This window comes from Pseudochaenichthys georgianus, chromosome 11, assembly GCF_902827115.2.
Source record: "Pseudochaenichthys georgianus chromosome 11, fPseGeo1.2, whole genome shotgun sequence".
NCBI lineage: Eukaryota > Metazoa > Chordata > Actinopteri > Perciformes > Channichthyidae > Pseudochaenichthys > Pseudochaenichthys georgianus.
This window is the reverse complement of record NC_047513.1, coordinates 2,885,325-2,898,481: the sequence shown is the minus strand read 5'-3', so window position 1 is coordinate 2,898,481 and position 13,157 is coordinate 2,885,325. Positions and strand designations below refer to the sequence as shown.

Sequence of the window (13,157 nt, the reverse complement as noted above, 5' to 3'; positions counted from 1 at the left end):
TTTTATATAATGGCAAAGAAAGGGTTCAGAGTCTTTTCTTTTTTTCCTGTGTCATATGTGGCAGCACTGTTCAATGTTTCTTGAAAACATACCCACTGTAGTGTGACGTGTGAATAAACTCCAACTCTGTATCAACAACACTGTTGTGTAACTTCAGTTAAATACTTGTATGTGTGTAGATTAGAAAGAGGTAAGATAAAGGATCTGCAGTATTTTATGAAGTATTAATCGTACAAAGGTCAGTTTTATACAAGTAGAAGTGTGTATTTACCTGGTAGTAGGCTGTCAGTAATGGCTACGCCTCTCTATTTGGACTGGTAGATCTCAGCAGACTGGCAACTTTAAAAGTAGCTCTCGGTTCAAAAAAGGTTGGGCACCCCTGGTCTAAATTAACAATCGGGACGGAAATGTTCGGATTTCCAAAGGGAGGTTCTGTGAATAAATTAAAAATCAAGAACCGAAATAATTGAACTATTCATATCTTAGACTGCACTGTAACTTTTATCTTTTAATGTTTATTTTTTTAGCTTTTCTTTTTAATGACTGATTTTAAATGCCATTTTCTTAATGTCTTTCATTTTTCATTTTTCTTTTAATGTTTCTTTTATTATCTTTTACTGTTTTTAAATGCCTTTGTCTGAATGTCTTTCATTTTTGTAAAGCACCTTGAATTGCCTAGTGCTGAAAGGTGCTGTATAAATAAACTTGCCTTGCCTTGCCTTAGAAACTACTGCTCCGAAATATGGGGAAACACGTACTCAACAAATCTACAAAAAATAATAACATCCCAAAAAAAAGTATTACGAATAGTCTGTGGTGTTGGTAATAATATGAACACACAACTTCCATATTTAAAAAAACTCAATCTATTAAAATGTGTTGAGATAGTACAGCTTAAAACAGTACTGATTATGCACAACATTTTCCATAAGAAAATAAATGTCTAATAACATTCAAAAGCAGTTCCAAACCACAGCCTGAACTTATGAATGTAAAAAAAGTCACTTGAAAATAAGTGTTCACAATGTTTATATGCAATTATGCATATATTATTATTATTATTATTATTATTATTCATTTGCCAACTACATGTACCTATGTATATATTTATATATAGTATTTTAATTTCCAAAAAAAGATAGTTGAATCTGCTATTGACATGTGCAGAAAATGACCCCATATCTAGTTTTCGTATATATATATATATCGTATAAAGGTTGGGAACCCCTGGGTTAGATAACAGGCGTGTGTAAGTCCTGCATCTGTATGATACAAATGTGTGTAAAATGATACCGGGTGCTGTAATCACTCATCTGGTTACGTTATTACATTGACCACCACACCCCCGACCCAATAAAGGGAAATGATTGGCTTCCCCTAATTTTTTCCCCACGCCACGCTACTGATTAAGAGATCTATGGATACATCTCTCAACACCGATATGAAACAGAACTGTAAGCATATTTTTCTTTATGGCTATTTTACAAATCACTTATTCTTGTTTTGTCATATAGTATCTCATAACTGTTTTTCATTTATTCTCTCTGGCTGTCCATCTCATAATGTTCACATAGAAACTAGCTGTCAATAGGAAATATCAATCTGTCACAAAAAGAGCTTGCACATTTAAATTCAGGTGTTGTTATGGCAACGTCAGTGGCCAAACAGCCACATTTACAGCTGCAAATACGTTCAAACATGCTGTTGACACGTAAAGCAGTGGCAACTATGCCACCATTTCAGCTGACTTTTTCTCAGAAATACTGTCACATAACATCCATATCCACACTAAATGAAACATGAATTGAACAAAACACAGTATAGACTGAGGAGTGACTCTCGTGAGTTTCATTTTCATTTTCTTCACTCCGCTGGGAAACTGCTCTCATGTCAAGAAGCATCAGATCAGTGCACTGCATCGTCCAATCAGTGGAGCGATACACAGTAAGGGGGCGGGGCGAGTGTCTGAGGATTTCATCGGAGGATGGTCTGGTGGTTCCTCGATTTATCGCTCCTCCATTATCGCTCCTCGATCCTCGGTCCTCCGGCAGAAATAAGAGCCATGGGACGCTACTCAAGATGGCGCAGACAAATCAACTTCCGGTGGACCGAGGAGCGAGGAAATGAAAATAGTCGACCCGAGACAGGGCCCTGGGGTAGCAACGCAGTGTAGGCGGGGCGATCGGCTTTTGGGGTAAACTGCAGGCGTCATCTCAGGGGACGGGTGGCACAGTGGTCTGTGCATCTGATCATCAGATCAAGGGGTGCTGGGGAACTCTAGTTCGAAACCCGCCACTGCGTCAGGCCGTTGTGTCCTTGGGCAAGACACTTCACCCGGATTTGCTCCTGTGGGTATTGTCCACAGTACATGTATGATATCAATGCGCCTCGATGACCTCAAGGCGTGAAGATGGATGGTGTGGCGCAGTGCGCTGTGCAATGATCATCAGATCAAGGGGTGAAACCCGCCGCTGCTGCGTCTGTAAAGCCGGTGTGTCCTTGGGCAAGACACTTCACCTGAACTTGCTCCTGTGGGTATTGTCCACAGTTTCTGACCATTGCATGTATGATATATGTGTAATGTGTGTATATGTAAAGCGCTATAATAAATGTAAGGTATTATTATTATTCAATGCGACACAACTCACAAAACCCACACAACAATGGAGGATGTGGAAGCGATAATTTACTTGTTTCTTGGTGTGTAGCTCCTCCGTTTACAAAAATGCTGTGTATAAAAATGCTGCAAGCTTGCTTCTAGATATGCGACGCTAGGGATGATCTCGCGCACGATCTTGTGACGATTCTCTCTGACCAATCAGCAGTCGAGAGTGTTGACGTCACTAGTTCAGCCCTGGCCTGGCCTGATAGAACCACGATTTTATGGGGCCGGAAAAAGAGGGAAAAAGTACCCGCTAGCCGGGGCTACGCTATATGGAAAGGCCACCAAAAACTGGCCTGGCCGCTTGAGGACGATTAAGGACGCTTAAACGGGGCTACCCGCTGCTGCAGTGGAAATGCGCCATCAATGGGTCGGGCCGGCTCTGCTTATTGGTTTATTTGATCTGACTTTTTGCATTGCCTAACTTTCAGAACACCTTTTACATTAAGAGATTGTCCTTCTAAAAACACCATAAACATCCATCTCATACATTAACAGTGAGTGAAGTACTACTATCTTCGTAAAAAGCAACATTTTGTATAGCTATTATAATGGGGAGCATCCTATCGCACAGTCCATTCGTTTGTGATATTGTGGCCTTCATCATGTTCGCTTTCAGAAAGATGGACTGCACCATGCACCAGAATATGTGAGGGGAAATGATGGGACCCTCGCAGTGTCTTGCCTGGAGCTCTATCTCAGAGATACTGTATTTCTGATCTGACATGTGACCAGGTGGGGCCCTGCTTCTTCCTATCACTTTGTGTGAGGTTATAACATTATATATATTTCTTAACCCTTATGTTGTGTTCGGGTCTCCCGTGCCCCGTTTCAAGTTAAAACTATATAATAACTACGCTCTAGTTTTTTTTATCGGAGCAAGGCTTCATGATCCTCCACATCAGCTAACACTAAACTGATTTTGACCATTTTAGCCAAGTCTGAAGGTCTCTAAAAAAAAGTGTATAATTTAGTGTTGGGGTCTGGGAAGACCCAGCAGAATTGTTTGTGGGTCCATCGGGGTCAAATTTGGCCCAATCAAGATTCATCTTGGGAAGCCTTTCTGGTCTGCCCCCCCTCCCCCCATGGGAACTCGACCTTTCTCAAAGAATATGTACACTAACACTTGAACAATACAATTACAACAGGATTGTACGGTTATGAATGCATAATAAGTTAGTTTATGATGTAGTTTAAAACAATATTGGATGATAGTAATTTTTTTTGTTGGTTTTGGACTGAAATAAATGATGGGTCAAATGTACCCGCGAACATCATGAATGTTAACAGCTTTCGAACACAACAGTTAATCCAATTTGTATTTTGTAAGAAATTGACCAAGAGAAGGTCTAATGACGTAAATGTAAACCCATAATAGATTACGATCCCAGGGTAACTTTACTTTAGTGGGTTAACTTCGATTAGACAGCTACAGTTTACCATGTGGTTTCGCTATTTGATTTAAGAATGGGAGGAAGTACTATCCAAAAGGAAACTGACTTCGAGCCATGCAATGAAAGTACATTAATCTGTCCACTATTGTGATGTGTTTGAGAAGTAAATAGTAACTACAATCAGCTGCTTATTGTTATTTAAATGCATTTACCATGTGTAAATACATGCTTTATGCGTTACTTTAATATTCAATTGAATTATAATGGATTGTGACTGATTGTAGTCTGTATGAATATGAAAGATAACATAATTCAAATGAAGTTTGATAAGGAACTACATCCACAATAGATACTTGTACAGTACCTTTTGTAAGGGATAATAACCATTGACTGAAGTCATGGAAACCTTGTACAACTGTAAATAATAATAAATGCAATGTAGACTGTATCACGTTACAAATGAAAAATAATGTAATTAGCGCAGTTTTCTCTCGGGGTTCCTTATTTATGCTGCGGTGTATAACTTTCAATGTTACAGCTTTGTAATCAACATCAGACCACTGCCGCTTTACAGCGGGGCTTTTTATTAAACAAACAAACCAGATTGTTCCCACGGGATTAAAAGCCAACACAAAATACGAGGCTGATAAAGAACATGTCGCCCCTTCGCCTCCTGATACAAACAGGTAACAAGTCCCCAGGTCCTCCCCTTCTCCTCGGACAGAGTGGACGAGTCAGATAAAAGAAGATTTGCCTCTTACAATATTCTGAAATACCAACGGAAACAAGTGATGGCTACACCTGGAAGTGCTGAGCAGATGCAGGATGATGACCAAGACATCGCCGAAGACCAAAATGGGACAATAAAGTTCAATACCTGCTAACCTGCATAGGTTTTGCTGTGGGACTCGGTTAATGTGTGGAGATTTCCGTATTTGTGTCAAACCTATGGAGGATGGTAAGAGCGTTTTGATGTTAACAAAACAGTAAAGTGGCTCGCAAATATTTGACTTTCCATTTGGCTTGACAAATATGTTGTATTAATATATCCAAAGGCTCTTACAACACAATGATAAACTACTTACACTGCTTTAAAAGCTGTTACTATCATTTTAATTCCCTTACTAGAAAATAGCCTACAATCTCACTAAACAATCAGACGCACACACTCCATACAACAGGTACACTGAAATGCTTCACAATAGTCACATCTTTTCAAAACAATTATTTAACCATAACTATCTCACTCTCTATTTTGATGCGATGTGGTTTCAGAAATCATGCAAAGAAGATTTGCTTCTATTCATGTTGTTATCTTGTTTTTCCAGAACACCATTAAGGTTTCTGAAGACATCTAGTTTCGAAGATAAACTTGAATCATCCAGATTGATAAATGATTAACTCGGTAATCAGTCATGTCTGGTGTCGAGAGCTATTGCTGCGTGTGATAAAGCTCAGATTGTTGATAGTCAAATGTCCAGGAATCATAAACCGAATGACCTTCAAAAATAAAAGGCATTGCCGATGTTTATTTTGAAGTCAACTGATTACTGAATATCTCGTGTATTGTGTTGTTGTCCCTGATCAGTCATTCTGGCCATTGTTATGACTTTGATTGGCCCCATTTCAAGGGGCCTTTCTGATTCCTTATGCCATTGCCTTGGTGTTTGAGGGACTTCCTCTGCTGCACATGGAGCTGGCCATCGGACAACGGCTCCGCATGGGAAGTATTGGAGTGTGGAATTCAATCTCCCCTTACATGGGAGGATTAGGTGAGAAGGTTCAATCAATACCATTTAGTCAGGAAGCAATACGCCAACACAAGGGATGGACTGTACAAAATAAAGTTGTGTTGATTATCTGGAAATCACTGCCTTTCGTAACATTCATACATCTCTTTGTGAATGTGTAAATGTGGATATACAGGTGTTGCTTCCTTGGCAGTCTCCTTCCTAGTCGGCCTGTTCTACAACATGATCCTGGCCTGGATCCTCTGGTACTTCTTCCACTCCTTTCAAAGCCCACTTCCTTGAGGGACTGCCCAATAAACTTGAATCAGACTGGTATTTTCTTACTTATCTTTTCATAATAATATAATTGAAAGATAAATGTTGAATGAAAACTCAAGTAAAAAGAAAGACAGTCCCATCCATGATTTCATGAAGAACCCTCTCTTTGATACAGGCTATGTAAGTGAATGTGAGAAGGGCTCGGCAGTGAACTACTTTTGGTATCGTGACACACTGAACATCTCACCAAACATTGAGACCAGCGGCTCCCTTCAGTGGTGGCTCGTGCTGTGCCTCGCAGCGGCGTGGTGCCTCGTGTACATCTGCTTCATACGGGGAATCGAGACTATTGGAAAGGTCATTTGCACTGTTAGACGTAACACACATTTTTAACATTATATCTATTTGTTGTATCTTACAGCCCAACTATTGATTTCAAAATGTTGAAACTATAAGAGTAACACTGGCTTTCTGTCCAAAGATCTATATGATGTCAACATTAAATGAATATGAAATGGACTATGCAAATAGAAATAAGATGCTGGAATAGATTACATGTTACTTGTTAGACGCTTTTATCCAAAGCGACTCACATTCTCAACACTGAGGGCGGATCCCCACAGGAGCACCTTGGGGTGAAGGGTCTCAGGGACACAACGACATGCTGACTGCAGTGGGGTTTCAACCTGTGACCCCCTGATAAACAACACCAACGCACAACCCACTGCACCACACACCTCCCTTTATAGCAGTGCTTCTCAAAGTGTGGTCCGCGGACCGTGAGCGCCCCCTAGTGGTCCGTGAGGATATTGGTAAAATTTCACATTTGAAATAAAGTTTTCCGCACTCTCGCGGGAATATCTCCGCAATGGAGCGAGCTTAAGTTTCACTTTCGATTGCATGATATAGCCCAGATAAACACCTTCATCACACATGTTGCCACTTGTTTGTACCATTTTCAGGCGATTTGTAAAAAACGATGTCTTTTTGGATATTTGTGGAGTTAGGTGGTCCGCGAGTGTTTTTTTATTGGTTAAGTGGTCCTTGGTATGAAAAAGTTTGAGAAACACTGCTTTATAGAGAAGTGCTCTGTCGATCCCTCCAAAGTGAATCATCACTGGCACAAATCTACCAAGCATACGAGCTACAAGTCAAGGTCTAATGGAATCAGCAAAAACCAGCTCATCAGTAATCTTATTTAACATGTGATATAGCACTCGGGTAGAGGCTGCATTAGAGGTGATGGACGGAAGACTGTCTGTATCCCCTAACCAGTGACAGAAGAGTTCCCCACACACATTAGGAGTGCATATGATAAATGAGGATTTGAGGATTTGAATATGAAATATTTGATCAGCATTAACTGTTCCAACAGGCTATTTATGTCACGGTCACCTTCCCATATCTGGTGTTGACCATCTTCTTGATCAGATCACTGACTCTGCCTGGGGCCACAGACGGCTTAATATATCTCTTCACTCCAGATGTAAGTTTGATATTAGCTTTATTTTGAATGACTGATTGACAGTAATGAATACTAACAATTAGTATGTTCTTTGCAGTGGGAAACTCTTAAGAATCCTGATGTCTGGTTGGATGCTTCTACTCAGATCTTTTTCTCCTTGTCTTTGGCCTTCGGAGGACTTATTGCTTTTTCCAGTTATAATGTTCAGAAGTAAGACCTTTATAAACCCTTTTTCATTTGACAGCATTATGTACACAATAGAAAAATACTATAAAATAAAACTGAAACGTTGCTTTATCTTTGCAGGAATGATTGTGAGAGAGATGCCCTAATTGTTGGATTGGTGAACAGTTTCACGTCAATATATGCATCCATTCCAGTTTTTGCCATTCTTGGATTTAAAGCTAATGAAAACTTCGATAAGTGCAGAAATTGGTATGTATCATAAAGGGAATTATGCTGTAAAAGTTTGTGTTTTACTTAATATTTATCAATTAATCAGTACAAAAAAACCATCTATTTTCACAGTTGATCAATGAAAAGATGTCCCCGCTAGTTTTCATTATAAGATGTGATGCTTGTAGTAGTGTACTCATTTCATTCCTTTGGCTTTAGGAACATACTAAGATTGACTAATTCCTTCAACATTGGGGATGAGAACATAACTCTGGAAAACTATGATGACTGGTTTAACTATTTCAACAATACTGATCCCTCAGAGGTCGAAAGCCTCAATCTAAAGACGTGTGACCTACAGACGTTCCTGGATGAGGTACAACGCATCTGTTACTTTGATAATAATTGTAATCGTTTTGTGATGAACCTTTGTGAGGTTGTTGTGTAAGAGAACGTCTCAGATCCTTCCTGTAGAGTGCGTCTGGAACCGGACTGGCCTTCATTGTGTTCACTGAGGCGGTGATACACATGCCGGGCTCTCAGGTGGGGCGGTGCTCTTCTTCATCATGCTCTTCAGCCTGGGCCTGTCCTCCATGTTTGGGAATCTAGAGGGGGTCCTTACTCCTCTGCTGGACCTGAGCATTATTCCAGCCTGGATGCCAAAGGAAGTGTTCACAGGTAAACCAAAACATCTGAGGAGTTTATATGACTCATCACTCGTTTGTATTATAAAATTACAAAAACTGCAAGTAGGGATTATTTTCATTAACAGTTCATCTGTTGATTATTTTCTAGATAAATCAATGGTTCTATAAAATGTCATAAACCAGTGAACAATGTCCATACCGTTTCTCAAAGTCTGAGGTCTTAAAATGTCTTGTTTTGTCTGTCCAAAACCAAAAATACTGAGTTGTATATCATAGTATATGATGCAAAGCAAAGAAAGGCAGGACATCTCCATATATGAGAGGCGAAAAACTGCATTTTAATCAATATTAGCATGAATAATGATTTTGCCCTTCGTATTCAAAAGTGTCTTTATCTGTCGGAATGCACACACTGTTAAACAAATACCTTTGTATGACTTCATTCACCATTATTAATCATAACAGCATCAAACAAATAACCTATTCCTTCTATGTTGTCTTGTGTCTAAAAAGGGCTAATTTGCCTCACCTCCTTCACTGTGGCTCTCATCTTCACGCTGGGCTCTGGAAACTACTGGCTGGGGATTTTCAACAGCTACGTGGGATCCATGCCTCTGCTCATCATAGCCTTCTTGAGATCATTAGCGTGGTATACATCTATGGAATAAACAGGTGAGGTTGTATGCATGGCATTATTATACTTGCAATATGAAAATATAGTTCAGTTATTTGACTAAGCGTCTTCCCTCAGGTTTAATGATGACATTGAATGGATGACAGGTAGGAGGCCCAACATCTTCTGGCAGGCCACATGGCGCTTTATCAGCCCTTTGATGCTTCTGGTGGTTTTTGTGGCATACGTTGTAGTCGAGGCTGAAAAGAGACCAACATATAACGCCTGGAACCCAGATTCTGTAAGAAAGTTTCAACGGTTTCTTTTCAACATCTTACGTAGTGTTCGACCTGCTGGATGTTGAGCAAAGACATTGACTTACTCCTTCCCCCAACAGGTGAACTTCCCCCTTGCTGACGTTCAGCACTATCCTGAATGGGTTTACGCTATCTGTGTGCTCCTATCTGTCCTTCCTATTGTATCCATTCCTCTTGTAGCTTTCTACAGATTCGTGGGCTTCTTGAAGAAGTACATCATGAACAGCAACAACACAAATCCATACCAAAATGAATCATTTCACGGAGAATTGTAAACGAGCTGTTTTATCTGATTGGCGGTCAGGACTACCAGTAGCACGTATGTGTGTGATGTGCTGTATTGTTATTTAATAACGTTTGTGATATTTTCATACCATTTTCAATCTTTTGTATATTAGGGTATTACAAGTCTCTAATTACATAACATTATTGCTAAGATAACATATGGCAGTCGCAGCTGTAATTTCAATGTTTTCGCTAACCTAAATCAAAAAATGGTTTTCTTAATTTGCACAACTGTATTTATATTAGTGAAGGAAATGCAAACACTGTCAACGAGATGAAATCAAAGCAAGACAATATCCCTGAGAAGAATATTAGAATCAGGATAGCAATGTCTAGAGCTGGATATCGGGCTTTGTTAACATTTGATTAAAGACAGACTTTACAACTCCTGTGTTGCGTTTTAAATGGGATGACACGGAGTGATGGATAACTGTTTGAAAAGACATTATTGATTCTCAGATTGATCTTCAGTGCAAATGCTTACAATCTCTGCCACATGAGTTTATGTTAGCAGCCATTTTGAGTTTCTAGGTACTGTTTACATCATCATCTCACTGTGAACAATATGCATCATCTTGTAAGTCACATTCCCGTCTGTATATCTTTTGTTATGTTATATAATAATGCTCCTACACCCTGCTAGCTGCAAGACCGATGTAGTGTAGTGTGTGTGTGCATGTGGGTGTATGAGAGTAGTAGGACGGGGCTTGTGTGGCCGAGGCTCACTGACCATGCGCATGTGTGTATTTTGAGCCATGCGAGTTACACAGTTGTCCTTGTTGTGGTGTGGGGTGGACAGTGATAGTGTCCCCCGGTGTCACGTGCTTTGGAATAATGCTGGCTGCCTTTGTTGTCCCTCTGCCTGTTCTGCTTTCTGGCACTTTCATACAATGGAGCACTTGATCACTGTGATGTTATTAAGCCTTTCAAACTACTACAGCTTGAATTCCAGCTCTCAGGAAAGACTAGTTTATAGTTTATAGTTTATTAGGATCCCCACTAGCATCCCAATGTAGGATACATGGCACAAGACACATCATGGAGGAACAACAGCAAGGATTGAGTGTAAGACCAGAACAAAGGGGATGACCCGGCAATGACCAATGAGTGCTTTCATTACTGCCGCTTTGAGAATGCATCTATAGAGCTATGCAAGGAGTCAAGCTAATGCTATTGGGAAGTCTGTTTGTTGGACACGTCTTTTCCTCATCTTCTTATGTGTTCACTGTGTGATTTGTGTTGACAAATGGCAGGCGTTATGTATGTCTTTTGTATTAAAAAAGAGTACTTAATAACAGTGTGTTGCAAACCAGCTGAAGAGGTTAAAGCAGTTTGCTGAGGTCAAAAGGACACTGTATATTACCTTCAGGTTAAGACAAATAAGTGTATTTATTTGTGAAGACAATATCATCATAAGTTGGTGTTTGGCGATCTCTAAAGAATTGCTTTCTAGCATGTTAATAAGTAAGTTATCCCAAGCATAGTAACCTTGGTGTTGGTCCAAGCATCAAGTGATGCTGTGACCTTCAATAATGACACGCTGTAGTATCAACAATGGGACAAGAGTGCAACCGCTCTTTTGCCCTTTGATCCTACACTAGGAAGTGTCCAGCGAGCAGGTGGCCTCCCAGTGTGGGGGGGTTGTGGTGGAGTTGAGTCTGGCGACATCAGGGATGACAGAGCCAAGAGAGATGTGAATACACAGTACCAGGTGAACTCAACTTTAAACTAGAACTTGTGGCAACATATTTGCAGCAAGCATCATGTGTGCTCATTCATTGGTTTGCCTTCCCTCACAAGGTTCAGCTCTAATCTTCCTCAAGGGTCCCAAGTTTCTCATCTATGTCAGTGGAGCGTTGTCAATGTGGATAAGAATCTTTCCCTGAAAATACAGATTCCTGGAGAAATGATAAGACTTAAGAACGTAAAGAATGGCAAGGTTGTCGAGATGTGGACGGCCTACAAAGATGTCTTAGCAAAACAATACATGATGAAACTATTTTATGTGTGTAAACAGGAAGACCGCATGTGGCACTTTGCAATTTCTGTGTTCCTGATTGAGCTGTACGGCCGTAACCTGGCTGACTGCGGTGTTTGGGTGGTAGTGGTCGGTGCTCCTGCTCGGGCTTTGATTGGAGACTGGGTTGATCGCAATCCCAGGAATAAAGGTATGCGACAATCTCACACCCATTTGAAAATGTGGCTTCCTGTGTGTCAAGAATAGATTTCAAAATATCGCTGCTGGTTATAAAGCACTGAATGGTTTAGGCCCAGAATACATTTCTGATCTGCTAAATGATGAACCATCCAGATCTCTCAGGTCTTCAGGGACTGGTCAGCTTTCTGTCCCCAGAGTCAGAACTAAACATGGTAAAGCAGCGTTCAGTTATTATGCTCCTATTTTGTCGCTGCTTTTAATTGAACTATTCATATCTTAGACTGCACTGTAACTTGTATCCATGTATTTTTTCTTTTAATGTTTTAAATTTAAACGTAATTAATTTCTCCATGACATTTATGAGAGGGACTGCTCGAAAGTAGGATATTTGGGAATCCATCGTAGCCAGGGTTTACGATCAGTTTTTAGGTGAGTTGTACTGAGGAACAAGTATCACAGCACCGACGGGTGAAAAATAGTGTTTGGTAACACGGGGTGTTCAGGTAACACTTAAGGCGAGACACCCCAGGTGAATAGGGTAATTTTTTTAACTTAAGGTATCAGCTAGAAATGTCTCCAGTTAATTACTTACAATAAGGAAATTGAATTGTTTTTTGTATTACAAGTTTTCTGAAATAGCATGTTTAAATATGCAAATTTAAACATTAAATATGCACACATTAACACATTTCAGGAATCGAAATCTGAACTTTGGATAAAGCCAGGTTCAAAATTATTTTTTCATTTTGTAGTCATATTAGTATCTAAGGCTTTTACAGAAGGGATTTTGGATATCTCTTTGTATCACTCCATAAATCAGAAAATACTGTCAACAGCCCTAAAATATCAAATTTCGCCATGTTTTTAGGTATACAATGTTGTATAATTCAGGCTATGAATGAGATGTGAACAAACCCTTCTGTAAAAGCCTTCATAATATTGATAGGAATATAACTGGAAGGTTTGGTGTATGTACGTGCTACTGAAGTTGATATTTCGAACTCAGAGTAGGAGAAAAAACTCATTTTGAGAAAACTACCTTAAAAGATTGCAGTGAGGCGCTAGCTAAACCCTCCTGTTCTTTGGATGATAGCTTGCGCATCGACGCACTTCGTGAAGGTATTTCATGTTCGGGGTCATTTGTTTTTGTATAATCTTGCTTCGTGCAAGTGACAATTGTTGTCGTCTTCTCTGTGAACGTTTTTTTCGCC

At 39.9% G+C, this 13,157-nt stretch overlaps 1 pseudogene; it reads left to right on the top strand.

Moving 5' to 3' along the window:
* The first annotated feature begins 3,213 nt into the window (after window positions 1-3,213).
* On the top strand, window positions 3,214-11,485 carry LOC117455437 (sodium-dependent neutral amino acid transporter B(0)AT3-like; annotated as a pseudogene).
* Window positions 11,486-13,157: the final 1,672 nt, after the last annotated feature.